We start from the raw sequence: 11,544 nt of genomic DNA, 5'->3' as shown, positions 1-11,544 counted from the left end.
ATTTACAAGAGATTTTGGGGGGGAGGAGGGGAAATTCCATTGCTAAAAACAGAATATTTGAAAAATGCCTTTGTATTATCAGATTGGGTTTATTCTTACTTGAAAAGAGTTAAAAATGAAATAATTCATGAAGAGACCAAGATCCAAGCAGTTGACCTTATTTCCAATTTTGTATTTCTTTTTCCAAATAAATGTCTCCTTGTAACTCTTCATACGAGTGTTCAACAGCATTAACCTCTTAGCAATAATAACCATGATAAAAATGGCTAATGCACATTCAGTGCCCATGTTTGCCACATGACATGCTGGGCACTTTGTGTGCATTTACCCTCCTGGCCCCCACTGCAGCCCAGAAAATGACAAAGGCATCCACAATAGCAGCTGGCCTCAGTTTACCCAGCATATAAGTGCTAGACTCAAAACTGTAACCCAGACAGAGCCTGAGTTGGCTCAATGCTTCATGCTGCCTCTCATGTTTAGTGAACAAGAGCGTGAGAAATAGAAAGTCTGGTGGTCCATTTTCAGAATATAGTATTCAGCCTTAATTGGATCTAAGTGTAGTCATTTTAATTATAGCCCTTCCCTTTTGCCTGCCTTAAATTTAAAATTGGCCAGTCATGTAGATTGTGCCCCTGAGTCCTCCAATCAGGACAAAAGGCAATGCTGCCTTAGGTATATAAACCAGGGGCTGCCTGCCTAGGCGTGCTTGCTAGCCAGGTTCCAGCAGCATGCCCCTCTGCCAGAAGTAAAATTTTGCCTTTCTTACCCACTTTTGAATACATGTTTGATTTCTTGAAGCACCTTGGTATTTCTAACAGGAGCAATAGGGGTATGTGAAAATTAAATATAAAAAATATTACATTTAATAAATAAATATGCTCATTAGAGAAAATCCAAAAGCAAAAAATGGGAGGAAACCCCCCCCATCATTTTGCCAGTCTAAGACCACTGTTATTAAAGTGTTAATGTTTAGGCGTATTTCTTCCGGGTCTATCTATTTAAGCATAGGTGTTAGTTCTATATGGTTAAAATGGCTGTGATTGTATAGGCATATTTTATTTTGCTTTTAAAAAATTATTTGAAAGCATAATATGATATAATATTCCAATTATCTGTCCTTTTTTTTTTTTTACTGTGCAAAGAGTAGTCTGTTAACTGGAACAATTCAATTTGATGAACATTTATTGAGTACCTATTATGTCCCAGACCTGGTGCCAAGCCCTGAAATATACAGATATACAAAATTCTATTTGTTTTTCTTCAAAGAACTAGCAGTTTAGTATAGGGCAAAGAAGGCAAGCAGATAACTACATAGTTTTAACACTACTGCACATATACTATGTTCCAAGTACCACTCCCATGTATGGACTCACCAGATCATCATAGCAACTTCCTGAGTAGAGACCATCACTCTGTCCTTTTTAGTAGGTGTTGAGATGAGGCATAATTTGCTAACAAGATGGCATTTCCAGATGTGGTATGTGGAATAATGGCACCCCAAGACATCTACCTCTTAATCCTCAGAATCTGTAAATATTACCTTACATGAAAATCACTTATAAAAATGGCAACATGGAAAATTATCTTACATGGAAAAAGGGACTTTGTAGATGTAATTAAGTTAAGGATCAGAGTCCGCCCAATGCCATTGAGAGCAGGAATTAGAAATATGGTAGGCAGACAGGAACCTTGATTGCAACAATTCCATGTACAAAGTGTCTGATGAGCCATACAACATGTGACCAAGCATGTAATCAACATTATGGTTAGGCAGGAGGCACATGATCACTGATTTGTCTCACTCTGATTAGACAAAGAAACTCCCTTCTCTAAAAGTCATTAGCCAGTAGCTTTAAAGGTCACCCCCAGTAACACCATGTAAACCCCCAGATAGCAGCAGCTCTGCTGCAACCCACTCAGGACCCTTCCCCTGTGGGAGCTCACTTTCCTTTCTGTTTCAAAAATAAATTGTTACTTCGTTCTACCCCTCTGTTGTCCATGGGTCTTATTCTTCATATCCCTGAGACAAAGAACTCACACCTTTCCATATCTCACTATCAATAAGATGGAAACACCAAGGTCAGGGTCAGAGACAGAGATAAGATGATGAAAGCAGAAAGAGAGACAGGGACAGAGGCTATGCTGTAGACATTGAGCAATAAGAAAGGGGCCATGAGCCAAGGAATGTAGGCAGCCTCTAGACCCTGGAAAAGGCGAGGAAACTGACTCTCTGGAGCTTCCAGAAGGAACTAATTCTTGACTTCAGGATTTTTTTTTTCCCTTTCTTGCTCCTTCTCTTTTTCTGTAGTGCTGTGTGTAGAACCCAGAGCCTTGCGTGCACTAGGCCAGGTGCTCTACCGCTGAGCTACACACTAGGCCAATTTTAGGACTCTCGGTCGTTAGAGTGCTACTTCAATAAATTCGTGTTGTTCTGAGCTACTGAGTTTGTGGTCATTTATTACAACAGCAACTACACAGGGACTCAAACCCAGACAGTTGACTCTAGTGCCATCATTCTTAATAACCTTTAAATAACCATAAGCCTACCTCTAAAGTTGTGTTTTGTTACAGATAAGCCCCACCAGAGACACTTACAAGGCGACCTAGCTGTGAACTCTGCACCAACTAACCTTGCTTCCTGCCCCACCCCTCTAGGTGACCTACATGTGAACTTTGCTCATTATAATACTATATTCTCCACATTTCTAACTGCCTTTTTTTTTTTTTAACATGTGATGCTTAGGAAGGCAGGATGGTGAACTGGGTTTGCTCAAGAATGTGCTTGCCTCTACATGTGATGATGAATCCATCTCACGTGAATATGTTTGTGTTTCTCCAATAAAAACCCCTTGCTTTGTTTGCTGGGGACACACTGCTTCCGGAATGATCCCCAGTGCTCTCCTTACTTGGGGAAGCAATAAACTTCTCTTTGCTCTCTTATCTCCTGGTTGTGCTGATGGGCTTTTCACTCACTGAGAGGCAAACCCACTGGATTTGCTTGCAAAAGGCCATCAGCAGAGTAAGGGAAGGAGAGGTAGTGTCCCTGCAGGTTGATGTGGGAGTTATGTGGCATTAACCTGAATAAACAGGGGAAGTGAATAAACATAGGAAAATGTTCATGATATAGTGAGAAAAATTTCAATATTCGAAATAACTGCTTTTCCCTTTCTATTTTCAGAAACACATGGGTAAGTGTGTTTATTTTTATAACCATATGTGCATGATACACTCATAGTTATCTCCAAGGAGTGGGATTCTGAATAAATGTAAGGGGGAGGGGTCTCCTTTTTTACTTACCAATTTTCAAATTATTAAAAAAAATTCACCTGACATTTAGTATTTGGGGTTTACATAAAAGTAACGTAATATATCATTTTTTAATTGGAAAAATGAGATGTATTTGTGGGTTGCAAAGCTTTATGCATGAAGCTTTATACTTTTTGTATGACAATTTCCTTTCTATAGAAAATTCCTGGAGGTACAATTGCTAAACTAATGGATAGAAACCTTTAAAAACAGATATTTAAAATAAACAAACAAAAACCTCAGTGTTGGTACAGTCAGCAAGCAAAATGAAATGCATGTGGGGGGAGAGGGTATTTAATCAGGCCAAGAAAAGACATGCTAGCTCCACTCATATATAAAACCTGATGTGTGGCATATTAGTTTGTTAGGGCTGCCATAACAGAGTCCCACAGACTGGGTGCCTTGGGCAGCAGAAATTTAGAAGGCCAAGATCAAGGGGCCACAGGTTTGGTTCATTTGGGATCTCGCTCCAGACAGAGATGGTTGTCTCTCCCTGTGTCTCTCGTGGTGCTCTCCGTGTATGTCTGTGTCCTGATTTCCTCTTCTTATTAGGACAACAGTCATATTGGTTCTCAGCGGACACAACATCTTCGTTGGTATGTGGTGCTGAGGATCGAACCCGGGCCGCACGCATGCCAGGCGAGCGCGCTACCGCTGAGCCACATCTCCAGCCCCACAACAGTCATATTGGATTAGAGTTCACCTGACAACCTGATCCCTGTTCCCAAATACAGTGACATTCTTTAGTACTGGGAGATAGGTCTCTGTTATAAATTTGGAAGAGACACAATTCAAGCATAACATACGGAAAAGAAATCTCCAGAAAAATGAACCAATGCCAATGAAGAGAATTCCTTTTCACTACTAGAAGGAAACTTCATAAATTTTAATGTTTCCCTTAATAGGAAATGGAGAAGGAACACGATGGTTCTACTGGTGGTAGACTCACTCTTGTTCCTCAGTCCTACACCAATGCCTGCCTGTCCTGGCCAGCTGGCTGCATACACCCCATTCTAACCTTTCTCTTTGGAGTCTTAAAATGAAATATGCTGCAAGCAACTGCAGATTTACCTCTAGTTCTCACACTGGTCCCACTTCATTTCTGAAATGCATCTATAAGGACAGCATGAGAAAAGAGAATATAAATCATGAATAGGGAAAAAATTGGCTGTGTTCCACCTCCCAACAAAAGCTACACTGTGTGTCCTTCATATGTCACTGATAGAAATTATAATTCCCCCTTCTTGGAGTGGGACAAGAGGCTGAAGTGTGATCCTGAGCTTTCTCATAAGGTGAGGGACAGCAACAAATAAAGGTGTTTATTGAGTGTAAATCAGGAGTTAGCAACCGATTTCTATAAAAAGCAGATAGTAAACATTTTAGGTATGAGGACCATAGGGTCTCGGTTGTGATTATTCATTTCTGCCATTGTAGCTTCAAGGCAGCCATGGATAAAACATTTTAAAAAATCATCATGTTTCAACAAAACCTCAGTAGCTACCACCTAGTATTACTACCCCTTGCACAACAACAGACAAAAATGTCTCAGGGTCTTGCCATATGTCCTCTGGAGTCATGTATGAGTTTCCTACTGCTGCTGTAACATATTATGGCAAAGTTAACAACCTAAAATAATACAAATTCATTCTCTTATAATTTGGGAGGTCAGAGATCTGAAACGTGTCTTATGGGGCCACAATCAAGGTGTTGGCAGTCTGGCTCCTTCTTGAGTCTCTGAGAGGAAAATCTGTTTCCTTGCCTTTTCCAGTTTCTGGTGGCTAACTATATTCCTTGACTTGTAGCCTCTTCTTCCATGTTCAAAATGCATCATTCCCAACACTTATTCTGTCATCATGTCACTGCTTCCTTTGCCCTTATGAGGACTATTGCAATACTATCGGCCACATCTGGGTAAAGCAGGCTTATCTCCCCATCATAAGATCCTTAACTTAATCGCATCTGCAAAGTGTCTTTTGCCATATAAGTAACACTCACAGATTCTGAGTGTTAAGATATGAACATATTTGAGGGTACTTTATTCAGTCATCTGCAGAGGCAAAACTAGTCCAGGTTGGAAACTGCTGTTCTAAAAGAATGAGATCACATGGCCTGGATTTGAGTCCAGCACCACTTGACCTACCCACTGTGTAACATCCGTTTCCTCATCTACAAAATGGGGATGGGGCTAATAGTAATAGTCACCCTATGGGATTGTTACGAGAAATAAATGAGATAATGCATGTGAAACATGTAATCATCAAAGTTCTTGTCACATGAAGCTCAATAAATGTTAGTTACTAAAAATAAAAGAAAGATCAGGCCTGAGATCTGCACATACGGTGATCAAGTTCTTGGATAAATGCAGAAAGTGAGAATGGGCTCCAAAGAACAAGTCCCTGGCTAACTTGGAGCAGGTATCATAGTCGTACTTGTTTAAGGTGGGACATACTCTAATTCCCATGCTGTTCTTGAGGTAAGCGAGCTCACAATTCTCCAGGAAATGCTCGTGTTTATTGAAACACACTCTGGGTAGTCTCTAGTCTGTGCCTTTTATAAATAGCAGCTCATTTAATAATACTCACATCTATTCTAAGACATAGACAATATCGTTTTTCCCCACTTTACAGATGAAAAACCTACGGCACAGGGAGAGTCAAGACGTCATCCAAACTCACGCAGAAATGGGGACAGAAAGATTATTTGAATCAGTTGCCTTCTATCCAGAGTTCCCTTTCTAACTTCCATTTTACTCTGCTTTGAAAGAACCAGATCTTCTCTCAGATCATTTCTTATTTAGACTAGGGTCTGGTTCATGTTTATGCCCTAGAAATAAATTTAAATAAAATGAGAAAATTTAAAAAAAAATTCAAAATGATGCTCCTGCCTACTTATATTGTCTTTTTATTTTAACAACCCAGAAATCCTTGGAGCAAGTAAAGAACAAAAAAAATATCATGATTGCTTTATAGGTTGCAGTTTGGACCCATCTTTTCCCTCCTCTTTTTGAACTCCTGAATTCTGCTGGAGACCCACAGATTCTCTGGGTGTGAGACCAGAGAATGTGCAGCTCTTCCCTTTCCTAAAGTTTGAGATCATACAGAATTTCTAACTTCAGCTCCAATCCATTAGAGAGCTGTTCTGTCCTTCATGAAAAATATCTCCATCTTAATGGTGACTACCCAGAGCCGCTTTGTTAGCTAAAGGGGGCATAGAGACTCCACTCTCAGTGTTTGGCAATTATTGCAAGGGAATTCCTGCCAGTCCTCCCCTCTCTACTGGGTACATGACTCCCTATTAACTAATTGAAAGGGTAGTAACAAAATTAACAACCAACGAGTTTGTTTCTAGTAGGCAGAAATATCGACTGCCTATACAGTGAGACATAGAAGGTGATAAAAAGGCTCATCTTTGCAACTATCTTCTGAACCACACTGCAGGCGTGCAATTCTTTGGCTTGGGTTCTCCTAAATGATAAATATGTTACCTAGGAGGAGTAACAAGTTGTACATTCAACACTATGATCCAATCACAGCTTAAAATTAGCTATCAGGTTACTTAGCAAATAACCAAATAAAGCCTTGTAAAGGTGAGATTTTTAGAACAGGTAAATCTAGATGGATGGAAAAGCTAGGCAAAGTCAACAACCTAGGTTAGTTAGCAAGGCACATCTTCTTCCACTATTTTTCTTTATGCTCCTTAGGCTTTTTCTAAAGCAGGAGCTGGCAGACTTTTCTGTAAGTATTTTAGGCTCTTTAGCCAGTGCTGACTGTTGCAATCCCTCGGCTTTGTCTCCGTTGTATGAATGCTGCCACGTGCAACATGGAAACGATCAGGGCGGCTGTGTTTCGAGAAAACTTTAGTTACCTTGAAACTTAAATCTCAAATGATTTTTCACATGCTGCAAATTATTTTTCAACATATGTTTTCCCCCCAGCCATTTAAAAAGAACAAGACTATTTTCAGTTTGAGGTACACAAAAACAGATGATGGACTGGACAGGTCACCATCGGCTGGCCCCTGTTTTAAAACAAGAACAATTTCCTATTTGCAATGCACACCCCATGCCCTCCCACAGCTCTACTTTTGCTCCTATCATTCTTGTTTTTGAATGTTATTTTCCAATTCCTACATGTCCATATGTTCCCATCATCTGGTTCGGTTACTACCTCCCTTTTCAAGTGACCCCTGAAGGCCTTCATTTGTACTTCTCTGATGGCCTCCGTCATTTCAGTCTTGCATTAGTTAGTGGTCCACAAGGTTTTATTTTTATATCCTCTATGGCACTGAGCCTAATGCACAGTGGGCATTCATAAATATTTCTTGAGCCAAGGAAAAACTATCCGTGTTTAGAAAACAGCCCAAGGACATGGGGTTCCCAGCCAAGAGTGGAATGAAAATAGTTAAAAGAGAAGTGGAAAGACGTACTTAATACCTGTGGTAGGTTGAATTCCAGCCTCTAAAAAGATATGTCCATGTTCTGACACCCAGAACCTGTGAAAGTGACCTTGTTCAGAAAAAAGTGTCTTTGTAGATGTAATTAAGAATCTTGAGGTGAGATCATCCTGGATTACCCAGGTGCATCCTAAATCCAATGACAAGTGTGCTTGGAAGAAAAAGAGAGGAGAAGATACACAGAGAAGGTCATATGGAATTGGAAGCAGAGACGGGAATGACATAGCCACATGGAAAGCTGGTAGTCCCCAGCTCAGGTACAGGCAAGGAAGGATTCTCCTGGAAAGTGGAAAGCCTCCAGAGCATGGTGCTAGCAACACCTTGATTTCAGACTTCTTGGCTCCAGAACTTTGGCAGAATGTATCGTTATTGTTTTAAGATGCTCAGTTTGTGATAATTGGTACAGTCAGTACCCAAGGCAGCTGATTCAATGTTCAATCCACCACTTCCCCAAATTGCTTTAATTTAGTTACTACCTAATATTTATTTAGCATTTATTATGTACTGCTTTCCATGACTTATTATACTAAAATTTGTAGCAACCTTATTAATCTGTCATTATTCTTGGTACAGATGAGGAAACTGATGTCCAGAGAAGTTGAATAACTGGCACAAAGATTCACTTATCAAGAAAGTGATGGAATCAGAATTGAACTCAAGCAATCTGAATTTCTTCTCTCCCAGCAGCCTATTTTTAAAACATTTTTTTATTTATATATGACAGCAGGATGCATTACAATTCTTATTACACATATAGAGCACAATTTTTCATATTTCTGGTTGTATATAGCATATTCACACCAATTCGTGTCTTCATACATCTACTTTGGATAATGATGTCCATTTCATTCCACCATCTTTTCTACCCTCATGCCCCCTCCCTTACCCTCCCACCCATCTGCCCTATCTAGAGTTCGTCTATTCCTCCCATGTTCCCCCTCCCTACCCCACTATGAATCAGCCTCCTTATATCAGAGAAAACATTTGGCATTTGGTTCACTTAGCATTATCTTCTCCAACTGCATCCATTTACCTGCAAATGCCATGATTTTATTCTCTTTTATCCAGCAGCCTATTCTTGGTGATCAAGGATATTTCAGTTTGCTGCGCAGGTCACAACAACAGCATCTCACTCATACTCTCTCTCCTGCTCTTTCACTCTCCTATCCTCCATCCTCTCTGATTTCTAAGGGCAGGTGCCGCAACCCGGCTGGGCACAAAAACACGAACCGTTCAAGCGGGGAACAAAGCTTTATTTAAAAAAGCCGCCAGCGTCCCGTGTGCGTCCTGCTAGCAAGCCGGTCGACCCACGTGTGTCACCGGAACCGGGCGCCCGGACCTCCCCCGGAAGTTCCCTCCTACTATCCTTCCCCAACCAATGGGAACTCTCCCATTACATGAGTGACATGAGTAACCTGAGTCCCATAACAGGCCGAGGTGAACAGCAGGAGTCCAATTACCATATGAATGTAAAGCTTAACATAATCATATCATCTCAATGGCTAGCTGGCAGTCACCTAAACCAAAGGTACCATGTATCAATACTTTTGCTGTGGCTCCTAGCAGGCAGGTGACTTTTTGTTAGATTTTTTTGAAAACAATAGTTTATTGTTTTTTCTTTCCAAAGCTTTGTAAGTTTACAAAAAAAAAAGAGGATCAAAGTTTACAGACTGCTTCATTCATACTAAGAATGTAAGAGGTGAGGTGAGAACCTGCCCAGCATGGCCACTGGCAGTAGCTGTTCACTCACTCATTCCAGTCCTACCCCTGGACTGCATTACTGCCTTCAGAAGGCTGTGTTCCTTGCACACTGTCATGACCATTAGTCATTAGGCCATTAGTCAAGTCACTGGAATGGTACAGAGGTTTTTGGGTTTGGGGGCTTTTTTGCCTTCCTGGTATAAAATGAAATTTTCAGTTCATTTCTGAAAAATAAATTGGTCAATAAATTCATTTTGTTCTACTTCTACTTTACACAAAGCTTCATATTCAACCCAATACCTTTCTAGCTGCATTTTCTTTTCTGCTATCAGTGCTTGAAGTTGCTGCTGTTGGGCTTCTCTCTGCTTTGCTATGGATTTGAACAAGTTCTGAGCACCAATGGCCTTCATTTTTTCATTTTCTGCTTCTTTTGCAAGTTGGTCACCAAGCTCAGTTAGACCACCAACTATTTTCTGAAACTGGCCAATTTTGTCCACAAACTCCTTGCACTCTCCCTTGAGCTCTATGGTCTGCTGGGTTACCTTGGGGTCCAACACCCACAACTTGTTCAGCTCATCAAAGTGCTTTACCCACGATGTCCTTGGCCATAGCTGTTTCCCTTCCAGGTTCCCTAAAGAAGTTCTGTTCTGAAGGGGTGACAGTGGCAGAAGAGATGTGCCATAGGAGCAAGGATCAGGAAAGAATAAAGTCCAGGTTGCTTGTCACAGGCATCGCTCATTCAACACCCATTTCTTGAGTGCCTACTACATGCCAAGACTGCTAGATGCTGGGGGTACAGAGCTGAATGCAACATGGTGCCTGCCCTGGAGGAGCACATAGTTTAGCCGCGGGTACTCTGCGGCCCAGGCTAAGGTTGGCAGGCAGCTTCTTCCTCCAGTTAGCAGCATTCCATACGTAACTCGGCAGCTGCCACGGCTACAAGATCTGTTGACCATAGCGTGACTTTCATGAAAGTCTGTTTTCCTGAGCAGCTCCATTTGAAAACACTTAGTGACCACAGTTTCTACTTTCCAATAATAGTAAGAAAATAGTAAGAGGAAACACAATGGACTTCTGGCTGCTGGATGAGTCATGGAGAGCAAAGTGGCCACTGGCCCTGGAGACCCTTCCATGGGAAAAGTCTCTGTGGACCAAGTGTGGCCATACAAAGTGGTCGGCAGGCATGTGGTACATAGGGAAGCAAGGTACCACGGTGGCTGAAAGTGAGGTTGCACCTGGCCCTAGGTGTGAATGTTCTGGCATTGTGCAACCAGGGAAATCAACCTCTTGGAGCCATGGTTCTCTCTCTCTTTGTATCTTTCAGGAACATCAATTTTATTATAAGGGTTATGAAAAACAGAAATTTATTAAGAACCATCTCTGCTATCACAGACATGGGAGAAAGGACAGAGAAGAGCAGGGAAGGCAGAAAGTATCCCAGGAAAAAGTCTCTGATGTCTCTCCCAGATAGGGGAAGGGGGACCCATGCATCTTCAGGCAGCACCAATGCCCTCATGACAGGAATCCATGTGAAGAAGACAGAGGCTGTGTGTGCACTGCCTCCTGCTGATGTTTGCATCCATGCCTGGCCAACACCACACTGTGACATCAGGATCCAGAGCTTGGGTCGTCTGTACACTTAAAATGTACAGAGACGTGCAAAATGGACTTAATGATCTAAATACCACATTGTACCTCATAAATGTTTATAGTCATGCTGTGTTAACTGAAAATGACATTAATAAAAGCATATATGAAATAAAATGATGGGGATGGGGTCGTAGCTCCATGGTTAGAGTGCTTGCCTAGCACATTTGGGGACCTGGATTGGATCCTCAGCACCACATAAAAAGGTAAATAAATAAAATGAAGGTATTCTATCCATCTACAACTACAAAAAGTATTAAAAATAAGAAATAAAATGCTAGGCTGCTCTATCTACTTGTTTCTGTGTCTCAGCGGTTCAATTTCATTGGAACAACTTTGTTTCTGAATCTGGGGGCTATATTTTAGGCCAGCATGCAGCAAGATGGTGTGCAGTAACATTTTCATAGAGTGCAGGTGGCAATCCTCCTAGTTACCTCC

The 11,544-nt window shown here is 41.2% G+C and overlaps 1 pseudogene across 1 annotated transcript; it reads right to left on the bottom strand.

Annotated features, from left to right (window-relative positions):
- Positions 1 to 9,598: 9,598 nt before the first annotated feature.
- On the bottom strand, positions 9,599 to 10,068 carry LOC113183074 (intraflagellar transport protein 20 homolog; annotated as a pseudogene). Its single transcript, XR_013343558.1, has 2 exons — positions 9,760 to 10,068; positions 9,599 to 9,683 (listed from the first exon to the last, which is right to left on the bottom strand). The product of XR_013343558.1 is annotated as an intraflagellar transport protein 20 homolog (transcript).
- Positions 10,069 to 11,544: the final 1,476 nt, after the last annotated feature.

Source organism: Urocitellus parryii, chromosome 4 (genome assembly GCF_045843805.1).
Source record: "Urocitellus parryii isolate mUroPar1 chromosome 4, mUroPar1.hap1, whole genome shotgun sequence".
NCBI classification, from domain to species: Eukaryota; Metazoa; Chordata; class Mammalia; order Rodentia; family Sciuridae; genus Urocitellus; species Urocitellus parryii.
This window is presented reverse-complemented; position numbering and strand designations above follow the sequence as displayed.